Source organism: Periplaneta americana, chromosome 9 (genome assembly GCF_040183065.1).
Source record: "Periplaneta americana isolate PAMFEO1 chromosome 9, P.americana_PAMFEO1_priV1, whole genome shotgun sequence".
NCBI classification, from domain to species: domain Eukaryota; kingdom Metazoa; phylum Arthropoda; class Insecta; order Blattodea; family Blattidae; genus Periplaneta; species Periplaneta americana.
In genome coordinates, this window is record NC_091125.1 from 142,225,496 (window position 1) to 142,245,345 (window position 19,850).

Genomic DNA, 19,850 nt, shown 5'->3' on the forward strand with positions numbered 1-19,850 from the left:
AATGAAGGTCAACCGTCCACACAGATCTAAGACCGCATATACAGTCATAGTAGCCTTACGGTCATAGTAAACAGTAAGTTCCAAAAATATGTTCACGTTATCCAGTGACGAAAGAGCTTTCAATATTGAATCATTTTCGCACAGGTACTGTCGTCCATTTGCCTACGTCGTATCTCGGTTTCCCCCACCAGCTTTTATTCGCCAGCTAGTGGCTGGGCTGTCTTAGCTCTTTTCTGAGAACATTAATTTCTGTTATGAATTGGACGTCTACGTAATATTATACAACTGTTTAAAATAACTTACATAAAAGGGCCTTGTTAAGTAATTAACTGTCACGTGATTTCCTCCCTTTCTACGACCCTACAACATAACCAATTGGATGGACAGTAGATAGCATGTCTGAATAATTTTATCTTTTCGGATCGGGCAGAAGTGAAGATTGCATTTACAGTACGTAAGGTACTCTTTTATAGAGTAGGTACAAAATTATTTCAACATCAGTTTCTAGAACGGAATACGAAACTGGTAATTGGAATTAGGTACAATAGTCTATAGTGCGATAATATGCACATTAGAACTGAAGCCTATATCGAAATGAACGGCCACCATTTTAAAAAATGTGTTTAAATATCCATATTATGATTATTTTTCAATTTAACTTCATTCTCTATATTGTATCCTAATGTGCTGTAGACAGTATAATATACACTACATAATGAATACATCCACATGGAAAGCTCAGTTCGTGAGTAAATACACTTATTGTTAATACTGTACTGTATTTTGATTAAGCAAAAACCTAATGAAAATGATCGAACTCAAAAGCGCAATATTTCCTAGTTTACGTAAATGGATGAACTACTTTTCTTCCATCCTATATCTAGTAAAGTAATTTGTTTGTATATTACGCTAGTATCATCGAACTCCAGTCGTGGAAGGGGTAGCAAACGGCGTTGATCCAGAGGTATAGGCAAGTTAATATTAAAAATGTTAGTAAAAATAAAATGATGTCCTAGTACATTTAACCTTCATAACCAGGAGAAAAACAAATAGACGTTAAATTATGGAAAACAATAAAAATGAGAAAGAAATAGCTACGTTCAAGTATGCATGTATAATATTAAAATGGCCTATTCCACAGTCAATTGTCTTTTATTTCTGTTATATTCAATATCGACTTTCATGGAGCCGAGGGGAAAAATAATACAAAATTAAATAACATTGTTGCTAGAATATGAAAGTCAAAATCTGGAAAATCGGCTCGGAAAGTAGCAATGGCACAGTCCAGGACTATATTACGAGTTTCTCGATTCAGTTGTAGCTTGTGAGCAGGCTGTGATTTGTCCAATTGTATTCTTGAAAGCACAAGAAAGCCACCGCATACTTAATACTGAATCACCAATAATGGTACTGCAAAATGCTAAACCAATAAACTTATGCAATGGAAGAAGAGTTGGTGTGAAATAACTTATGCAATACGTAATAGAAGCGACCGGTGTTATCAAGCTCCGCAAATGTACAGTAAAACCTCGATTATCCGTCACCCTATTAACCGATTGGTGGATTATCCGACTGTCATTCTCTCTCGTAGAAAAAAAATATTAAGTATTGCACATTATATTGTAAATTTATTTCGACCAAACAACAATATAATTTTATTCTTCCAACAATAGTTCCTTTCTACAATTCACCTTAAGCGCTCTCGTCAACAATAGGATTTTCACTCAACACAGTATTCGTTATAGCACTCCACTGACGACAATGACAATTTACTTGGACGATTACGAACAACAATGGACTGTTAATCTTAACTAATATTTACAAAGCACTATTTACAAATCAGAACTGTCAGTTCTCAGTTCACAGTTCTTCTAGCTCAGTCACTCGAGTTCACAGTATCTCGAACCACAGACCTTCAGAGACAGTTCACTGCACTCGAACTCAGGTCCCTCCAACTGCGGTCCACTGCACTCGAACTCAGACCTTCGGATGCTGACACAGTTGCGGACGCACACTCGAGTCGAACTCCGGTACACAAGACTGGCTTGCTTGCTCTTGCTTACTCACTGACTGAATAAACTGAAACTCTGCCCAGGTTCGCTCGCGTTTCTTCTTTTATAGCAAAATTATAGTTGCGAGAAATTTCTACGGGTGTGCAGAGATAGCTCTCTCGAATTATCTGGATATCTCCACTTCGACGGACTTCTGGAAGAGTCGGGAGGGTCCGTCCCCCCTTCACTCCGCACGCAGCAGTTGCGGGCGCACCCTCCCCTCGTCGCGTTTCGTCTGCCGCGCGCCCTGTCGGACGTATGTTCAAACCCCATTGCAGCTGTCACAATATTAATATCAATATTTTCTACAGATTGTTTTTTTACAAACCTTTACCCTTACGCATTTTGGCGTATCTTCTAACTGTTTAACTTCTGTGCAAAATGTCTTCTACAAGCGTTAAAAGAAAACATGTCGTACTACGTAAAAAAGTGCAAGTAATTGAGTGGTTTGGAAAAAGAGAAAATGTGGTTCATCTCACATCATAATACGATAGGAATTACAACTGTGTGCGATTAAGGCTATTGAAAAACAAAATATAAACTGTATAAAATTTGTACGTCTACAACATGAGAACTCTAACATTCCTGTCTTTCCACAGACAGTCGTCATAAGGAGCTTTCTTGGCCATTAAAAACCCGTCGTTGAAAACCAGACTTAAGTAAAATAAATAATGTTTTAATAACTGACCTATCGGAAAATCGAACAAGAATTGTAAAAAAAAATCAGACTTATATTAGTGAACGTCTGATACACTACCTAGTGTATTAAAATAAAAGACCCTGGAGGAAATTACGAAAATATTATCTGTAGTAATGTCACGAGAGGTCTGAGATCTGCTGATAAATCCACGAGCGAAGTGAATTTATCTGGGAAATCTCAGACCTCGAGTGACATTTATTAGGACTATTTCATGAATAAAATAAAAATTTAAATAATATATTCCTAAAATGCGATCACAAAATGTTAATAATTGTATATTAACGAATACTTAACCTATTCAGACATTGTGAAGTTGAAATACTCGTAGATGAATATCGATTATTGCAATAAAGAAATTCGATATTATTATTCAGTAATGCCAATTGCGAAAAGCGAAATACAGGTTTAACATTGTTAATTACATGTACTGCACTTTTCTCTTATTATTATAACAAATACATTTTCATTATCTGCTGAAATCATAATTTACCGGTAATTTAACAGTAACAGTGGGGACAACTATATACCACAGCGAGACATATTGCTACACAGTGAAGCCATCTCTGTATATATAGGCCTAATTAAAACAATAATTTTATTACGCCATACGAAAGGCAGTTTGATCAAAGACATTATTACTATGCAAGGTCTTTGAGTTTGATATGCGATGATGTTACATAAATTTGAACGTCTATTAATTGTTTAATTTCAATACAAATGTTATAGGCTACAATTTTATAGGTTACGTTAGGCCTACCTGTGGAAGCAGGAGCAATGTCAGCTGTGCCTTGTTTCGACCGTTACTTACAATGAGTGCTACACGAAAGCATTTTTTATAGCTCGACAAACGCATTCTCGCTGTAGTGTGCAACGGAACTAAAGCTGCATCTACACAGTTCAATATTCCAATCGCGTATGCGTGCAATCTGGGAAGAATAGAATCAAGTTAAAAAGGTACGTTCAATTAAGATGCATAAAGATTTTGTGTCTACATGGTGCGCCGTTTTGAACGTGGTCTTCACTGCGTAAATATATTAATTAATATTAGATATCAATCTTGCATTCATTGCTTTAAAATTGAAAGAAAAGTTTAACCGTGTAGTTGCATCTTAATGTATTAATGATCATCAATTTACGGGGAAACAGTTGGCGACAACGACTAAACAAAAGAACGACCATGCGATAAATTGATGGCGATAAATCTAGCTGCAGAAATGATCGCAAAGTCTGACTGTGATTGGTTGGAATTCAAAATTTCATTACACTTCATTGGTCGAAAATGGAATGACGTTATATAAACGAAATAGTCTACTTAAATTATGAAAACTTCTTATGGTACGGATTATCCGATTTTTTCGGTTAACCGTTCACTCCACCGCCTTCATTACCGCGGATAATAGAGGTTCTACTGTATATTCAAACTCCGCAAATATGCTTTGCGACCAGAATAACAACTACCCCCGCCGTTCTCCCCTTCCCTATTGTGATAGCTCGGATAATATTTTCCTTGTGCGCGCGCAGCACTGATTACTCCATGCGAAGTTATGGCACAGTCACTCCTCCAGAGCTGGTTGGTGCATAGTAAAGAAGTGTAATGCCAATATAGTGACAATTGTTGAAAGTGCCATTCTTTGAAATACAGAAGTAAACAACAACCATGGAAACGATGTAACTGTACACCGTCAAATAATAAAATAAATGCAGCGAAACACAAAGCCAGTGAAGAAGACTTGCTCGTCGGACCTTCAAAAATCTGTTAAGCCCCACAAATTCAGCATTTCCTCCCTCATTATGGACATCAGAATCTTTAGATAGAGACAGCACCTCAAATACGTGTGAATGTTTCCATGCACAGTTTAAGAACCATTTTATTAAGGTAAGCGTTCACTACATCGTATCGCATGCATCGGACGAATCGCACGGATCGGAAAAAGACTATCTTTGCTGTAATTGTTATGTAACCGCGTTCACTACATCGTATCGGACGCATCGCCTCACGGCAAATCCGTCCACGTTTCTTGGATGGGCAACTTTTCCGATGCGTGCGATTATGGCCTTCTTTAATAAATCAATTTTAATTGGTCAACTGTTACTATTATGTTGTGCCATGTTCAGTGTCGCGCCAAAATGGCAGACGGAAAACTTATTTCGCGTGTAGAAAATTGCGAAGAATTGTATAATTTGAGGCGTTCCCATTACAGTAATCAAGTCATTTCTTGCAAGTATATTATGTAACCAATATTTCTTTCGTTTCTTCCTCTTCAATTAAGACTCATGAAGCAATTACAAATTCTTATTCGTTAACAGACGTAATTAATAGACCTAACCTCAACTCCTTTGCTTTCAGCAATGTCAATATCGTACGACGTCATGTTTTAAACAGCTGATAGGGGAATCCGATAAGGAGATGAGGTGAAGCCGTTACAGTGAACGTACTGCACTTAAAATATCCGTTGCTTGCGATTCGTGCGAGGAGTGCGATACGATGTAGTGAACGCTTACTTTGAGTCCACATCCGAATATATTTGTATTTATTGAAGCTCTTCGAGCTGTACAGATAGATGCTGGTGTTAAAATGAAAAGTAATAGCACTTGCAAACAAAACTATAACCTTAAATATAGAAAGAGAAAACAATGTCTTCAACAATTACAACAGCTCTATCATAGCAACCACACAACAAGGCTACAGTACTTACAGAGTGCTTTATATCATTACAAAAAAATAAGGAAGGAAATTTTCATAGGCCTACGATGGATTTTGTCCTGATTGTTTTTAACATCATTAGTAAGCAATTTTTAAACCGCCAGCATTGATCGACATAAAGGCATATGCTTCTGGTCCTAAGCCTAGAACAGAGTACACAATATTGACATTACTAATAATTTGCTTACTCTGAAGTGTGAAGGAAATTTACTCACTATTGACATGAAAGAGTGGGAATGATGGATGAGGGGAAGATAGTTGCGCACTTTGATACAAGGTAGACGGTTAATTTTTTGTTGCGGAGCTTGATATTGCCCGAAGCGACAACATTAACTGGTAAAACGATATATGCTTTTATCTCACACATTCCTATGATACACACTAATATACTTCTCGATTTTAAGCAATTGCAATTTCCAGTGAGACTAGCATTCGTAATGACTGTATTAAAAATAAAGCTCAAGAACAATCGTCCAATGATCTAAATATCTGTATACAGAGACTATTTGAGGAGCATCGTTTCAAATCGTATTATGTGCCTCTTACAAATTTTTTACACGAACGACGAAAAACTGGATTACTCGTAAACTGGAGAAGTTTTCAAAACACTACACAAAACCATTTTGAAGTACTTGTTTCACAGTTTACAAATATGACGACTTGGAACCATCAGACTTCACAGCATGAAAGATAAATAAATAGAAAGTAACAAATTTAATTTCGTCCACTGGGGGACTTAATACGTTTTGAAACGATGCTCCTCATTTGCGCAAACTAAAGAAAAACAAAGAATGGATGAATATGAGAAATGAATTCAGTGATACTTTGGCCATGTAATGCAGTATGTGAATGTACGTACGTAAGCTCACTGAAAATAACGATGTATTAATTCTAAAATATATGTATATTAAAATACTGTTGTTAATGTCCGAATATGTGTTATTGCTAAATTATATTTGTATTATCATGTCGCCAATTTGCAGTAGTATGCTTGTTAAGTCTACTGGAAATAACAATCTGTTAATTTTTAAAATACGCTTGTCTCAAAATATTATTCTTCAAGTCCAAAATTATCAATTGCGAGATTATACTGTATTCTGAATATAAAATAAAAATGATATGATTAATATATTATGTATTTGTCATATGTCATTTTTCAAGTCATATTAAAAAAAACCCGGTATGATATAAGCGGGCTATAGCGGTCAAGGGGTGAAAAATTCTCCACTTTATATTATATTATTTTTATTTGCATATTGATTCTTTTGTACGACCGATAAAGAGGTAAATTTTAACTCACCATGACATCCCAAGGGGTTCAGACTGGAAACAAGAGAATTCCATATTTATCGTCAACTATCTTTAAACGTCAAGCGAAAGCACACATGGACAGGAAATTACGTGAAATATATGTCAACATAGCTTTAGATCAATATAGAACATCGAGTCAACGCTAAACGAACGTAAATGGACGGAGGAATATGTATTTGTTCAGCTAAACTACAAGACAAAGCTAATTGAAAACATAATCAGTCAGACACATGAAGACATTTTTTTTCTTTTCGGTGCCTGATCTGCAGCTCTTTTAAATTCAATTAAACCTGACAGGCGTTTTGGCTAAGAAGGTCATTAATTTATGTAAGTGACGGTATGTAAAAATTCATCTTTAGGGACGAGGAAAGCTTAGTAAAGACAGTAATTCGTTTTGGTTTTCTGTAGTTAAGTTGCCAAGATCTCCGTAAATCCAGAAGCAAAAGGGAAACCCTGTGCAACGCTGGGTGCTTTCAGCTAGTAGGGAATAAATTGGAGATTTCGTTTTAGTTTCCGAGAAGCATGGTAAAAGGCTATATTGTTATTATGAATAAAGGTAAAGCTCAATGTCTCAACTGTTCATCTGAGATTTGTATAAAATATTATAATATCAGTCTGCAGTTCGATCTTGAACATAAGAAGGACTTTGTCAAACATGAACTTATACTAAGAGTTGAAAATATGATTATTAAGAATAATTTATATTAATAAAATAATTGTTAAATGAGATAAAACAATGTGTTATTTTAATTTAATTTATTGTACAGGTTGAAATAGTGAGAAAGTTTTCTAGAATCTACAAGAATAATTTGTTAATGGAAAAGCCAACCCACAATCACTACTGTAGTCGTGTTGCTCTTATTTCTGGCAGAAAATCACGTTGCATGTCGGCTACATTTAAACGTGTACATTTTGTCATTCGCTGCGGATGCGTTATGCACTTTCTAAGGCTCGTCGTCCCTTTTTGATTCTTTCGTTGCCATTCGCAGCAAGCAGACGAGAATTATCTTTACCGCATGGTTAAACATTATCATGTCGTACCTCCTATGAGAGTCATTCAATCACACTTTAATTTTTATAATTCATAGATAAATGTCTAAGGAAAGCATAGGAAAAAAATGGAAATCAAAATATTTTTTGGAAAGTGAGAAAAAAATTACGAACTTTGAAGTGACTAGTTCAAAATATACATTGACACCCTTAAAAGTTGATAAACGTCAAACTTTTTTATTTTTAACGTTAGATGGGGGTCAACGCGAGATAAATGATTAGAAAGATTGGAAATTATTTTTAAAAGTGGCTGCTACTCAAAATATTTACTGGTTTGCGAGTTACAGCGAGTTAAACAAAGAAACGATTTGCAGTAGTAGCGGTGAAACAGAAGGGGTGGTATACTACTGCAAGATGAATTAAACTGGTCTTAAGCAATAGATAACTTGTTACACTCATACAAAAAAACAAGAAATCAAAGCGTGTTTTGCAGTATGTCCCTTTCTAATAAATGTAATATATTATAAAATAGTAGAGTGCAATAAATAATAATAAATACAGCCTGTCTTTAAATTATACAGTTTCAGATAATAGCTAGTATCTAATTAAGTTATATATAATTATCTAATAATAAAATCAGTACAAATCCTACATTTCTGTAAACTTATACGAAAGGAAAAAAATGATAGGACATTTTGCATATGGTAAAATTAAATAATATAGCTACGACAAATAATAAACATATATTCACTTTAACTTAAGCAGTTTTCATAATGAGGTCTATATAATTAGCCTAATTATTGTTACGTAACTGTTACATATGTACCAGTTATACGAGCACTGCACCTCTAGAAACAAATTTAAATTCCACACTTTTCGCCTAATTCAGAACTGTATCTTCTGTTTTTTTCCGACACTAGCTTTCTTATGTCCAGTGAAATGTTGTTTCCTGGAGAAAAATAATATCTAATGGAAGATCTCAATTGGCAATAATTCCAAGTCCATTAAATTACGTATTTCAGGACAGCAAAGAAACTATATAGGTTTGCAATTTGAATATTGAAGTAAATATCTATCTGTATGATCCAGAAACACAGGCTTAGATTCTGACTTGTGATATTCCTTTTAGCGGAATGGTAGCCTATGCAGAATACAAACTTGTGAGGTAAAAAGGCGAATTCGGTAAATTTTGGGCTTGGGCTGTTTTTCAATTCAGGTATTCAGTTGTAACTGTGATGGTATATTTTCTGGGTCTGGTGAGAACATACATAGGCCTCATATGTGTTCTGCCCATGGACAGGTCTTTCACTGCAAACCCAGCATTCTAAAATCTTTCCTATTTTCTGTCTACCTCTTAGTCTCCGTATAAAATCCATATATCTTCATGTCGTCTATCATCTGATCTCTTCTTCTACCCCGAGCTCTTTTCCCGTTCATCATTCCTTCTAGTGCATCCTTCAGTAGGTAGTTTTTTCTCAACTCCAATTCCTTTTTCTCCTTCTGATCAGTTTATTATTACCGTATACAGAATTAAAATATGTTGATATGATATTTTTGTTTGTTGTTTAGTCAACTGTCCGAAGACAGGTCTGAATCTCAGAAGTGATTCCAACATGCCACCACTTATTGGACAACTAAGCGAGGAGATAATGGGGTAGGGTGGCAAGGTGATATAATTATGATGTAGGCTATATTTGTAAACAAATATTTATGTGTAATATCGGACCTCACATTTTGGTTGCTGACATTATGTATATTTGAAGGCTTTTCTTTCTTTTGGTCTGTATATTCACCTCACAAAATTCTTGGAATATTTTAGAGACATCCGGTATATTGCTGTTATTTTAACGTGTGAAGACAGTTAATGTAAGGGCGCAAACAGCCTGCGTCTTTTAAATAATTTTCACACTGCCATTCACATCCACATGCATTATAAAGAAATTGTGTCGACCATTTGACATTATCAAACTTATCGTCGCGGGATCCGGAGATTATCATACGTAGAGGATTCATACCCCTGAGTTGCTGTGTTTAGTTCAAGGCCCAGCTTCATATGTATCGTGCACAAATCAAGCCAACAGACTGACATAGAGCTCTGTCTGCAACATGTGCATGCTATGCATTCTGTGTTTTTCCACTGACACAATCAGTTCATTGTATTTGCGCTGTAAAGTTTTATTTGCTGAGTTTGAGTGAACATTTTCAACTTTATAAAAATTTTTAACCTTCTATATTTCACGAATATGTTCTTTCGAATGTGCTGTGCAGTTTTATATTTGACGTTTTCACCAACTTCAGGACATCAGCAGGATTTCATGGTTCAGTGTTTGCAAGACATTCAACAGCATTCAAGATTATCTAACATTGCCATTTCTTGGTGTCCAACTTCAAGCCAAAAAGAAATTTTTGACTCTCATATTCGTATAGGCATACGTCCTGATATTTTCAACGAATGGAAATACAACAAATTCACAATAATTTCAACGACAATATTTAAAACATTAGATGCAACATTTGTGAGTGTATCCTGTGCTAACAACAACTCTTATGAAAATTTATTTCATAACACTTACGATACCTACGTTCTTATCACTCATCACAGAGACACGACGGACATTATAAAAGATGTGAGGGCTCAGATTGCTAAATTAAAGGAGTACAGTGAGTGGAACCCACGTGCGATGTTTATTGTGTTGTTAACGGAGACGCTGACTCATCAAGGAAAAAAAGCTGAAGCCTTGCTTTCAGAACTCTGGAGGTCGTCATATATTTCAAACTCTATTGTTTTGAGTCCAACGGTAGATGCAATTCTGAAAGTTGACTTGAACACAGCAGACATAAGACCTAGAGTCAACTTGTACACTTTTTTCCCTTACAGTCCACCAGGAAACTGTGGAAATACTCCTAAAGCTTTTCTAATTAATCAGTGGATTGTAGACAACAATGGCAACGGACGTTTCCTGGGAAATGCAATGTTGTTTCCAAATAAAATTCCAAATGATTTTCATGGATGTCCCATAAGGGTTTCTGGTTTCGTTCATCCACCGTTCGTTGGAGAAATAAAGAATTCTTCGGAAGGCGGCGAACAATTAATCTACGAGAACGGTATCGGAGTCCAAATTATCGACGTATTCTCAAAGCATATGAATATGTCTATAAGATACATGCCTCCAAATGCTGAGATGGGGGGACATCCGCAGGAAAACGGATCTTGGACAGGTGTGAGGGGTGAGTTAATTGAAAGGAAATCAGATATTACAGTTGTAGGAACTTGGAATTTATGCCATATAGCCAAAAATACAGAGTGCAGTGTAACATATTTGATGGATGAAATGAAGTGGTTTGTTCCGTGTGCTAGACCTTATCCTCTTTGGTTGAGCATCATCAGAGTGTTTCGTTATGAAGTTTGGATTATAATTTTTGTGTCTCTTCTTCTAGTGTCGACATTCACTTGTTCATTACTGAAGATAAGGTCTATTACTATCCGTCACAATTGTGAGTTCAGTGGATACAATACATATGGAAGTTGTTTATTCAACATGTGGGGACATATTCTTGGAGCGTCACGAGCAAGTCCACCAAATTGCATTCCTGTTAGGGGATTTTTTCTGTGTTGGTTGTGGTATTGCTGGTTTATCAACTCAGTTTATCAGACTTTCTTGGTTGGATATTTTGTTAATCCAGGTTTACTACACCAGATTTCGTCAGAAGAAGAATTAATTAGTTCGGATGTGGAATTGGGAATTGGTGCAGGGAATATAAGCTCATTTCCAGAACTAGGAAAACTTCCTCACGAACGTCGAAACTACTGTGAAGATTTAGATGTGTGCGTGAGTAGGATTGTCTTCGAAAAAGACATTTCTGTCATAAATTCTCTAGTAGACATGAGCTATGAAACATTGAAGTATATGGACGTGTATGGGAACCCTATGATTTGTCAGTTTGATGAAATTTACTCTACTCAACACAATGTACTAACAACAGGGAAGGGTTTTCCGCTTCTGTATCACTTGAATGTTATGTTGTTAAGAATGGTTGAAAGTGGATTAGTGGATCATTGGTGGAGTGAATTTCAGTTCAAAACAGAGCTCTCGCTCTCAAGCAATTTCCAACTTCCAGAGGGTGGATACGTCTCTTTTTCATTAAGACACCTACAGTCAGTGTTTGTATTTCTGCTTGTGGGTTATGCCATTTCGATAGTGCTGTTTGTTGCAGAGTTATTGTCGAAAGTGAATAATTTCTAATGCAATAGTTTCTTGATATAATTGATATGTTTTAATGTGTGATATTTTATCTATAAAGAAACGTTGGTGGAAAAATTGGTATCTCCTTTTTTAAAATAATTTTTAAAATAACTTTGTTACTTAGTGTTTTGTATAGTCACAGTGAATCTTCTGTGAAAGCCATTGCTATTATTATTATTATTATTATTATTATTATTATTATTATTATTATTATTATTATTATTATTATTATTATTATTATTATTAACAGACAATTCCTCATAGGGGCGATTTTTCGTAGAACCGAAGTAGAAACCCATAAAACCAATGTATGTTTACGTACATATGAGGACCACTCCTCTCTCCGTCCACCGATCTATCATCGAATAGTTTTTTTTTTTTAATTTTAGCCATTTTAAGAGATCATATTACAAAATTAGAATATTATAATTTTTTTACAGTGCAGTAGTTTTCTGCATTAAATACGTTGTGAGAACGTGATAAGAATACTCTACTATAGGGTAAGTGAAGGTATTAATGCTATCAATTCAAACAATGAGTTACAACCGACCAGAAATAAGGGTAATATAATTGATATTTTAGATACTGGCCATTTGTAGTCTTTCCTGTGGAATGTACGTTTCAAATGTTGTAATTATGACAAGGTTTTACAACAATACAAGTAAATAAAAGTATGACGCATACTGGCGCTGTTGCCTGCAGTAAAGATAATAACACCACTTATTTTTTTAGAACAAAGAAACATGTTTATAAGCAAAAATAACAAATGTAAGATCATGTTACAGAATTAAACAACTACCGTATAAATGATTATAAACAACACAAAAGTCTCAATACTCATTAGTACCGCATAACTTTAAAAATTTCAATCAAATTCACTATCAGTGAGTGGTGCACAACCGTTTTCTATTGTTTTTATCCATATTGCAGATTTCGTAGTATCCAAGTCTGGTCGAGTTTCCTTAATTTAGGGACGTATAAACTAACAACTATTGTTACATACTAAATCAAAGTTTATTCTCGCAGCGAGATGGCGTTATTACCAGCAGTCGCAAATAAAGTCTGTTTTAAATGAATAATTTCTATAATATAATGTTATAAATTTTAAAACAACATTCCATTAAACTTAAGAGCACACATATACGAATTTGTTATAATATTTAATCATTCACTATATTTCAGATTCAATTCTCTGTACTTACTTTATTCAGAATACAACATTCACTTCACTGGACGATCAGCTCGAGCTGATCACTTAAAGGTTGTTAAAACTCATACTAAAGACAGAAATCCAGATGTTGAAGAAGGGTTCCTCTAAACACCATACTTCTGCGATTATGGCTCTCAACACGTGGCGGCTCCTGCATATTTCTTAAGAGGAGGAAAGAAGTTAACAGCACGAAATGACACCTTCTTGAATGAAACATGCTACAAATTAGCCTACATGCATACATGTAAGTCCAGGTAGTGTTGGGGTTGGGGTTCCCTTCTATATAGCAATAATCTGTTCTTGTAAACTGAGTTTCCTAAATTGTCCAAAATATAACTTCCATTCATTGTTGAATAATTGCTCAAATTAACAATTACAAGGAAATTCACAACCTCGTAGCATTTTTCGAGCACACTACAACATCACACGTGTTGGAAGAGACTAGCTACTAACTCGTAACCGGAACCGTTTTATGGAAATGGGAATGGGAAATAATCTGAGGGAAGCGAGAACACCGCACCCACCCACGTGGTCTGTGTTGCCACATGTACATTTTACAAGTTCAGTATCACATGCTTTTGAAGAATGTCAGGTCTTGTAAAGTCATACTATCATTATTGTTCAAAGCTGCCGGTGACCGATTAATTTTTTATGTTAAAAATGATGTAGTTTGGAGTACCTACTTTCAGTTTCAAATATATTTGTATAAAAGTGACAACTTGGCTGTTGCTCTGTCTAGTAAATATTGAATAGAAGTGAATTTCAGGGGCCAACTACGTAGAACTACTTCCTCGTTGTTTTACATAAACCCGACTTTAACTTCCAAATATCCACGAAAGTTTCAAACCATGAATAGTAGCCTATATAAATTGCAATGTATAATACTTTTGATTTATAATAAAAAAAGTTTACATGATGTCTTTCATAGCGTTGCGTTAAAACTGTTTTTATTGTGCCTCCTCCTAGATGTGTTATAGTCCGGTTGAATGCAACATCGTTAGGTGGCAGCGGTAGCGAGCTTGCTGCACGACCAGTCAGTTTCTATTTCCCGCCCATGCCATGCGCTGATTCAGAGGAGGATCTCCTCTCTCTCTCCGTTCATTTACTTGCTTTAAAGCTCTGCTTTTTTCTCTGGCCGCTAGTGCACTGTTGTCTATGTGTGTTAACTGCAGTAGAGGAGGAATGGAGTGTCTTTCCTCAACACAGATTATCTCGCATCTTTCTCACAGTTTTCTACAGCACATGAGCGCGCGTCGTTTAAAACTCGATCAACCGAGTTTTTCTTATAGCTGTGAACTTAAAAATTATCGAATCTTCCTCGAATTTCAAGGCACATATTTCATTTGGTATTTACTTTCAAAAGAAGAAAATGTGAGGAGGATGTCCCTCCCTTCCCTCCCCCGAGGAACCGACACTGCTCTCAACACAGATTTTCACGTAACTAATTACAAAATATTAGACGGCGTTTTAACCTGCATGACGTTAATACCTTCACTTACCCTATCTTCCAATGTTGAAAAGAAATTTGACAACATTTATAACTATTCGTGCTTTAAGCCTGCAAGAAATGTAATTTCTATAAAAACAGCGAGAGGGGGTTTTAAATAATTAAGAGTTGTGACCGCTACAATCGCCGTTCTGGGTCTGACCTGTACGGTATTTGTTCCCCTGTATAAAAGTTTCATTTCTTCTGGTATTTTGTGAAGTTGTTAGGAGTAAAAACATGTTCAGTAAAATGAGAAGTGTTTATCGTTGTAGTATCGAGTAAAAATGATTCGGTAAAGTGAAAGTAGTTTATCTGAAAGAAAATTAGCTGATAAACGTAAATGTGGCAAACTCAGATTAATTCAGTTTTGGAGTGGAAAGAAAAAAATATTAACGAATGGAATTCCATTGAAAAACTGTGCGTTACAAGAGCGGTATGTTGAAGTTTTCATGTTCGAGGAAAAGTTTGAAAAAGCGAAACGTAGTTGAGCTTTTTTAATTTCCGAGAATTGAAAGAAAACATACCGCTCGTGTATCGTACATTATTTTGTGCGAAGATCGTTTATTACATACCTGAAAGAGGAATTTCTAATTAGTTGCAATGAAATCTCCATCTTGGTTTCTGTTCAATGACGGCAAATTTGCAAAACAAATATATCTATCTTCAACATTGTTGCTTTAAAATGTTTTCTGTGTTTACTATACTCCAGCAGGCCGTGATATACGTCTGTCTTTTTTTTTTCTCCCCAGTCTATGATGAGTCTGGAATCTTGTTGATTTTTTACGGCTTCCTTAATGTTACTTGCATCACGAATACAGTAACTTTAGTGGAGTTGTAGAGTTTACTTAATTTTTGCAAATATTTAAAAACAATAATTAACAGTGGAATTTAGGTGAAATTGCAATGGTAAGTTTCCAATTTATAATTATTACTATATTGAACGTCTCTAAAAATAATATGTTAAAAGCCTAAAGCAGTAAAATCAATATGTCACTTAAGCGGTAAGAAGAGGGAAATTGTCATGTGTGTTAGGTTGGGAATACTGAATGTGGAATTTTAGACTTTCCACGGATTGGTTTTGTGCGGAAACCAAGCAAATACGCACGATATTGCACAAATGTAATTTTTAAGTAGAAGAATAGTTCAGATAATGAAAAAAAAAAAGTAATAAAATGACGCAGCATTCATTTTATGATTTTCTAAAACGGTAGTTATGAATTACAGAATAAAATTCTAAAAAAAAGTTCTGTGAAAAGTTATTTTATAGCCTATATTACGCACAGAAGCTTAGCACCGTATTTGTGTCAAAATGCCTCTCTCTATTAACCAACCACTCCGTCGAAGCACTAATTTTACATGTTAAAACCAGTGACGGTTTATCACAGGTTTCAGAGTATATTGGAATAAATGAGACAAACTGAAGCTTTTGAGAATGTAGCCAAAAAGGAGTAAGAAATGAAGAGTAAACATGTATTTTTTCATTGAAATATTACTTTTTGGTTATTTTGTATACTTTGCTGTTTCATTAATGTTTTCAAAAATAAATTAGAGTTTGTATGGACCGAGGAACAAAATTTAGGCCACCTGAATTTTGTTTCTGGATCTGTACATTGTCTTGATGTATAAAGGAGAAGTTACCTTAATTTTTTGTAATGAAAATTTTCAGTGATGGAACTCAAGATATGAATAATTTATCTTTTGATGTATCCTTAAGCTCTTGATGGTTATGTTAGTACACATTATATTACTACATTTTTAAACTCAAAATTTAATTTCTCTTTTGAATTTTATGTGTGTGAATTTAATCTGTACTAGCATGCGAGTAGAAAAAGAGAAAAGTGTTCGTATGTGTGTATGAGGTAATCTCAGAAACTATTTAACCGATTTGAACACTTCTATTCACCATTGGAAAGTATAGTTGGTCCAGTTCAGGCATGGACATTCTGTTCACGCGCGGACACTGTATACACCACTGCTTCATTTTTCCCTCCACAAAATATTCTGCCTCTCTGCGTGTACGTACAGCAAGCAGAAGTTAAACTCGGTACCATAACAATCTAATCATTGGTGTGTAAATTGGTGGAATATCTTATATATAAAAGTCAATGCGACTGTGTGTGTGTGTGTGCACTGTATACAAATTTATATACTTTGACCGATATTTTCCAAAGTATGTACAGGGACATCATTTTATTTTTACTTCAATTTTTATTGTACCTGAGTTTTTGAATGTACTTCACTCCAACTCCTTCTACTAATGAAGATCAACCGTCCTCCATACAGATCTAAGACCGCATATACAGTCATAGTAGCCTTACGGTCATAGTAAACAGTACGTTCCAAAAATATGTTCACGTTTTCCAGCGACGAAAGAGCTTTCAATATTGAATCATTTTCGCACAGGTACTGTCGTCCATTTGCCTACGTCGTATCTCGGTTTCCCCCACCAGCTTTTATTCGCCAGCTAGTGGCTGGGCTGTCTTAGCTCTTTTCTGAGAACATTAATTTCTGTTAGGAATTGGACGTCTACGTAATATTATAAACTGTTTAAAATAACTTACATAAAAGGGCTTCGTTAAGTAATTAACTGTCACGTGATTTCCTCCCTTTCTACGACCCTACGACATAACCAATTGGATGGACAGTAGATAGCATGTCTGAGTAATTTTATCTTTTCGGATCGGCCAGAAATGAAGATTGCATTTACAGTACGTAAGGTACTCTTTTATAGAGTAGGTACAAAATTATTTTAACATCAGTTTCTAGAACGAAATACGAAACTGGTAATTGGAATTACGTACAATAGTCTATAGTGCCATAATATGCACATTAGAACTGAAGCCTGTATCGAAATGAACGGCCACCATTTTAAAAAATGTGTTTAAATATCCATATTATGATTATTTTTCAATTTAACTTCATTCTCTATATTGTATCCTAATGTGCTGTAGACATTATAATATACACTGCATAATCAATACATCCACATGAACAGCTCAGTTCGTGAGTAAATATACTTATTGTTAATACTGTACTGTATTTTGATTAAGCAAAAACCTAATGAAAATGATCGAACTCAAAAGCGCAACATTTCCTAGTTTACGTAAATGGATGAACTACTTTTCTTCCATCCTATATCTAGTAAAGTAATTTGTTTGTATATTACGCTAGTATCATCGAACTCCAGTCGTGGAAGGGGTAGCAAACGGCGTTGATCCAGAGGTATAGGCAAGTTAATATTAAAAATGTTAGTAAAAATAAAATGATGTCCCTGTACATTTAACCTTCATAACCAGGAGAAAAACAAATAGACGTTAAATTATGGAAAACAATAAAAATGAGAAAGAAATAGCTACGTTCAAGTATGAATGTATAATATTAAAATGGCCTATTCCACAGTCAATTGTCTTTTATTTCTGTTATATTCAATATCGACTTTCATGGAGCCGTGGGAAAAATAATACAAAATTAAATAACATTGTTGATAGAATATGAAAGTCAAAATCTGGAAAATCGTCTCGGAAAGTAGCAATGGCACAGAAAATCGTCTCGGAAAGTAGCAATGGCACAGTCCAGGACTATATTACGAGTTTCTCGATTCAGTTGTAGCTTGTGAGCAGGCTGTGATTTGTCCAATTGTATTCTTGAAACCACAAGAAATGCCACCGCATACTTAATACTGAATCACCAATAATGGTACTGCAAAATGCTAACTTATGCAATGGAAAAAGAGTTCGTGTGAAATAGCTTATGCAAAACGTAATAGAAGCGATCGGTGTTATCAAGCCCCGCAAATGTACAGTAAAACCCCGATTATCCGTCACCCTATTAACCGATTGGTGGATTATCCGACTGTCGTTCTCTCTCGCAGAAAAAAAAATATTAAGTATTGTACATTATATTGTAAATTTATTTCGACTCAACAACAATATAATTTTATTCTTCCAACAATAATTCCTTTCTACAATTCGCCTTAAACGCAGTATTCGTTATAGCACTCCACTGACGACAATGACAATTTACTTGGACGGTTACGAACAACAATGGACTGTTAATCTTAACTAATATTTACAAAGCACTATTTACATATCAGAACTGTCAGTTCTCAGTTCACAGTTCTTCTAGCTCAGTCACTCGAGTTCACAGTATCTCGAACCACAGACCTTCAGAGACAGTTCACTGCACTCGAACTCAGGTCCCTCCAATTGCGGTCCACTGCACTCGAACTCAGACCTTCGGATGCTGACACAGTTGCGGACGCACACTCGAGTCCAACTCCGGTACACAAGACTGGCTTGCTTGCTCTTGCTTACTCACTGACTGAATAAACTGAAACTCTGCCCAGGTTCGCTCGCGTTTCTTCTTTTATAGCAAAATCACAGTTGCGAGAAATTTCTACGGGTGTGCAGAGATAGCTCTCTCGAATTATCTGGATATCTCCACTTCGACGGACTTCTGGAAGAATCGGGAGGGTCCGTCCCCCCTTCACTCCGCACGCAGCAGTTGCGCGCGCACCCTCCCCTCGTCGCGTTGACGTAATACACCCCCTCTGCCCTTCAGCATGCAGATGCTCCCCGTACCAGCGTTTCGTCTGCCGCGCGCCCTGTCGGACGCATGTTCAAACCCCGTTGCAGCTGTCACAATATTAATATCAATATTTTCTACAGATTGTTTTTTTACAAACCGTTACCCTTACGCATTTTGACGTATCTTCTAACTGTTTAACTTCTGTGCAAAATGTCTTCTACAAGCGTTAAAAGAAAACATGTCGTACTACGTAAAAAAGTGCAAGTAATTGAGTGGTTTGGAAAAAGAGAAAATGTGGTTCATCTCACATCATAATACGATAGGAATTACAACCGTGTGCGATTTAGGCTATTGAAAAACAAAATATAAACTGTATAAAATTTGTACATCTTCAACATGAGAACTCTAACATTCCTATCTTTCCACAGACAGTCGTCATAAGGAGCTTCCTTGGCCTTTGAAACCCGTCGTTGAAAACCAAACTGAAGTAAAATAAATAATGTTTTAATAACTGACCTATCGGAAAATCGAACAAGAATTGTAAAAAAAAAAAAAGACTTATATTAGTGAGCGTCTGATACACTACCTAGTGTATTAAAATAAAAGACCCTGGAGGAAATTACGAAA